General features: G+C 42.5%; 1 pseudogene; it reads right to left on the bottom strand.

Annotated features, from left to right (window-relative positions):
• Positions 1-551: 551 nt before the first annotated feature.
• LOC100346349 (general transcription factor IIH subunit 1 pseudogene) lies at positions 552-2,823 on the bottom strand (annotated as a pseudogene).
• Positions 2,824-5,255: the final 2,432 nt, after the last annotated feature.

Below are 5,255 nucleotides of genomic sequence, written 5' to 3'. Positions count from 1 at the left end.
CACAATGTTTCAATTTCCATGAGCAGTAAATTTGATTTTTAGTACAAAATGTGAATGATGAAAGACTTTAAATAGGTAAAATTGTAAATGGTTAAATTTATAAACTCATTAAATAAAAAGAAGAGGTGATTGCCTACTCCAGACAGTATTTTTGAAAGCATCTGCAAGATTTTATAAAACATTTATCTCTTTTAGGCCTCTAGGACCTTTTCATGAAGATAACCATCATGACTGATAGCAACACAACAAGATGATAGGACTTTTGTAGCATTTGGACATTTGTATTGATAGCATTTTACATCATCATAACATTTAGTACCATTTCACATCTTGACACTACCTTTAATATAACCCAATTAGCCTAATTAGTTGATGTCTCTACAAGATGAAAGAAATATCCTTTGACATTTCCAGGGGCCCAACTGGAAATATCAAAGTCCAAAGAATTTGGAACTTTATTTTTGAATGCCTGCAAAGATGCCAAGAAGGCTTAAAATGTCTGGTAGAAATAGGATCCCCTTAACACCTTTTTTTTTTTTTTTCAAAAAAAACCTCAGATTTTATCAATGCACCCTTTAAAAAAGTATTTTTAAATTTCTGAAAGCAGTTTAATGTGAATCAAAAGCAGTTCCTGAGTAACTGCAGTAAACAGTCTTTTAAAATATATATATGTACACATATATATGTACACATACATACATACATATATATATATTAGCAACCTAGCTCATTTTGGTTCTGCCTTAATTTACCTCCCCAGCATTTAGTTGAATCAGTCCCTTTCTTCTTGTCAGCTCCCCATGTGCAAGTACAATAGCATCAGCTCTGGGAGTCGGCAGAGTGCAGGTGTTTCTTGTCACTCTGTGTGGTCATCTGCATGTTTACTAGGCCAGGTTTCCAGAGTCACTGCAGGTCACATTTCTCTTCGATCTCACATCACATGTGACAGCCATGGACTCCTCACGTTTTCTTCATTAGACGCCGAGACTGCCACGTGTGGAGCTTGTTGTAGGCTGTCTGCAGCATCTCTTCTATGTGGCTCACCAAATTTGTGCTTAAATACTGTCTCCGAATTTTTTCTTGGAATGGGCAGAGCTTTGTAACCTGGAATCATTCCAAATTACTTTTCATTTTTATTACCTTTTCTTCTAGGAATGGTGTATTAACAGGAAAACAGGACCAGAAATGCCGCAGAAGTTCTCCAACAGCCACATACAAGTGTTTCAATTCAGACTGAATATCATTTGGCACCATCTGGTTTATGGCTTGCTGTGTCCCTCCTTGCATAAGTGCTCCTCCGGGTGACAATGCTGTAATGGTACAACTGGCAGCACCACTTGAGAGAACCTGAGTTAACCTAGGTGTATAAGCTTCCATTTCTTGCCTAATACTTTGAAAAGAATTAATAATGTCCTGACTTGTTGCATACTGTAGTGACTGGATTGGAGTCGGACCATGATAATACCTATCGGACTTCTTAAGGTTTAGTGCAATTGTTTTTACAGAATTATTTTTTCCCAAGTCTTCATATTCAATGGATTCTTGTAACTTTGCCCTTTAGACTGCTGGCTGAAAGCAGTCGGCATCTCTGGAATTTCCATCAATGCTGCTGGGCTCACCATTTTGTGCTTCTTGTTTCCTGAGACCTGCTGCCAGAACCATGGCACTGTGATGGTTGAACCGCTTGATGATGGCAGCATTACTATTCTCCTTTATGGACTTAGAATTGGAAGTAGACGGCACGGAGGAAATGCCATAGCCCTCATCTAATGGCTTATCCTCTAAAGCTGTCAAATCCAGTAGTGGGTTCTTTACTCCTAATGAAACCATTGTTTTTAATCCTTTTTCATCTATTTTGGCACATTCTGCAAAGAGATCCTTTGACCCTGTATTCAGCCTGTCCCTATGAAAATAATGGGACTGGAAAAACCGCGTCCAGAATTCCTTTTCTGTCATGTTGTGAGGAACATTTTCTGCATATTTCATTTTTACTGCTGGGTAAGTCCTAAAAATGGACTCAATGATATCAGAAGTTAAACTGTATCTCAAACCATTACAGCCATCTGTTTGGGGCCGGACATCAGCCAGAAATGCTGCAGAAATGCCAATGTCCTGCTTATGGTTGGATGTGGAAGAACTATCTGTTGTGTTCACATTTAAGCGATTGGCCCAGAATTCCTCAGCACTGATCACTTGACTCACAACCAGGTCTTTATAGAGCTGAAACAAAACAGGATCTTCTTGCAGCATTCTGTTTTTCTCTTCCAGTTCTTTATTTGCTTTCCTCTTAAATTTGGGCAGCAGCTGCTGAAGAAGGTCCTTTACTGCATCACGCTCTTTCACTGCTGTGCTTTCATTGGAAAAATGGAAGCTTGTTGTGTCCCCTGCATGCAGGACCAGCTGAAGCTGAATTTTAGCTTTTCCTTCTGGACTGATTTTCTGGCATTTAATGTCCGCATACATATGACTGATTGTAAACCTATCTTTGCCTTCAGGTGCCCAAGCAATTCTTTCTGCCATGAGGTACAGAGCTCCATCCTGTTTCTTCTGTCGCACCTTCTTTACAATCAGCAATACTTCTTCAGAGGAAGTTGCCATGATGGTTAGACGGTGCAGGTGGAAGCCACAACCCTGAGCAGGGAGTAAGTAGCTGTGTTGGGTCAGGTCGAGTTCCGCTGCGCTTCTTAGAGCTGCTGCTGGGAAGAGGTGGAAACCCAGTGGCCGCAGCCGTCGCCACCGCCTCTGTTACTGGGGGGTCTCGCCTCCATCGCTGGCTGCGAGGGTTCTGAGGGCACGTGACCGGAAGTTCAAAGGCGGGCTTTCGGGACACGTGACCATAGAGCGCGGCCGCCATGACACCTTCTGCTAATTCCCTCCCTCCCCCACCGGTTCCCGACTGTTTTGTTTCCTCTCTCTGGTCTTGAGCACTTAAGGATACTGGCATCCTGGCGGGCCACCCATTTGGTCTAGAGCTCCTCCGGTGCGGTCCAGCACCGTGTCTTCAACCCGCGGCGGCTCGCCGACTGCAGGCCGTAGGGAGCGTCATTGCAACGGCGGCTCGAGGGGGTGGGGATCCCTTAACATCTTAATGTAATATAGGCCAGACTTGATCATTGTTCAAAAGTGATCCCTCAAATGCTTTAAAATGAGCATATAATCAAACCACAACTCTTATTAATAAAGACTCAGGTGTTTTTAAACAATTGATCTCTTTGGTCTTTCTCTAAAATGGATAAGTAAAACCTTAAATGAGTTAGCACACAGAATCATCTCATAATTTGAAGCAATTTTAACAGAGAAATAGAGAAGAAAAGAGAGCTTACTGGAGTTGGTAGAAAACTGACAGAGTCACCAATTAAACAAAAAACTATTAAAAGGAGATGCTTTTAATCTATTTCAGAATTAGCAATTAAGACTATCACCAAATAGTTCTGCTGATTTCCTTGAGTTACATTTTGAATTGATCCTTTAAAAAATCTCCAAATTAAGAGATTTTCTAAATAAAAGAATATAGTAAATTTCAACCTTAATCTCAAGCGGTCTTGAATAATTTTTCATATATGAACATTTGTAAAAATATATTTGTTAACAAATTTAAATTATTTTATAGACTGTAAATCAGAGATTACAAAATAGGGGCCAGCACTGTGGTGCAGTGGGTTAAAGTCCCAGCCTGTGGCACCAGCATCCCATATGGGTGATGGTTCAAGTCCCGGCTGCTCCACTTCTGATCTAGCTCTCTGTTATGGCCTGGGAAAGCAGTGGAAGATGGCCCATGTCCTTGGGCCTCTGCACCCATGGAGATCTGTAAAAAGCTCCTGGTTCCTGGCTTGGGATCAGATCAGATCAGCTCTGGCCATTGCGGTCATTTGGGGAGTAAACCAGTGGAATGGGCAATCTCTCTCTCTGGCTGTACCTCTGTAACTCTTTCAAATAAATAATTCTTTAAATAATCTTCCTAGATTCAAGACAGAAATTCCTTCAAACCCAATATCCAGTTGAATTTTACAACTGAACCAAAACTTCATGCATGAGATCATTATTTACCAAAGACATCTTTTTGGATTTTAAACTGAATTTGAGCCTAGTTTTTCATCCAGAAAACACCTTGGGCTAATAATGTCTGGTCAACCATCAGCTACTTGGAACTGTCTGAAACAACTACATCTTCAGGCAGCTCCACGACCCCAAGGTTGACTGTGCCCAGTGGCCTGGGTGCCACAGATGAGTTACTCACTAGTGATTGTTCAACATCACATTCAATTTCATGAAGGAGGACATTCATCAGAGCAGATGGGCACCTTCTTGTTGAAGAGATTCCCAATGAGGACAATGTAATAGGTGACAGAATGAAGTGCTACTGTGCAGAGAGAGTTATGCCTGGAAATAGTAATGAACCCAGTGAGCCAGTTGGTTCGAGCATTATTCCACATGGGTTAGGAGAGCTATCTCCCAGGGTAATGTTTCCATGGGAGGGGCCCTTTATTTCCTTTCCACCCCTTGTGTGGAATATTGCTGGATAGAGGGCTTCATGGGTGTGGAATTCCTGAAATCCTACCAGGACTTTACAAAGGACTTGGTGGCCCACTTGGTGGAGGTCATGAGAAATTCCAAGGTGGCCAGGTTAAAATAACAGGCAAGACTTTGTCTCCATGAAGTATTAGCGAAGAGATTTTGGCTGCCGCTAGACAAGGCAGGGGAAAAGATAGAAGAAGGCTAGGCATGGGGCATTCTTTCAAGTGAAGTTGCTCAGGACTTGCCACAGTTCTTGAGATTTCTTTGCCAGCACTGCCAAATATATCACTGGAGATGGCTGGAACAGAGATTTTTGTCTTCATGTGGGAGAGAATCTAGATGTGATATAGAGTAGCAGTGCGAGATGTGGCTGCATTATGTTAGGTTTTAGGATTTTAGGACTCATAGAAGGATAGGAAGTAGCTAGTTAAAGAAGTCCTTATGGGCCACTGCTGTGGCATAGGGAATAAAGCCTCCACCTGCAGTGCCAGCATCCCAGGTGGGTACTGGTTCGTGTCCTGGCTGCTCCACTTCCAATCCAGCTGTCTGCTATGTCCTGGGAAAGGAGCAGAAGATGGCCCAAGTCCTTGGGTCCCTGAATCCATGTGGGAGACCAGGAAGAGGTTCCTGGCTTCTGGCTTCCGATCAGCAGAGCTCCGGCCATTGCGGCCATTTGGGGAGTGAACCAATGGAAGGAAGACCTTTCTCTGTCTCTCCCTCTCTCTGTCTGTAATTATAAC

The sequence above is a fragment of the Oryctolagus cuniculus genome, unplaced genomic scaffold (genome assembly GCF_964237555.1).
Source record: "Oryctolagus cuniculus unplaced genomic scaffold, mOryCun1.1 SCAFFOLD_77, whole genome shotgun sequence".
Classification (NCBI taxonomy): Eukaryota; Metazoa; Chordata; class Mammalia; order Lagomorpha; family Leporidae; genus Oryctolagus; species Oryctolagus cuniculus.
This window is presented reverse-complemented; position numbering and strand designations above follow the sequence as displayed.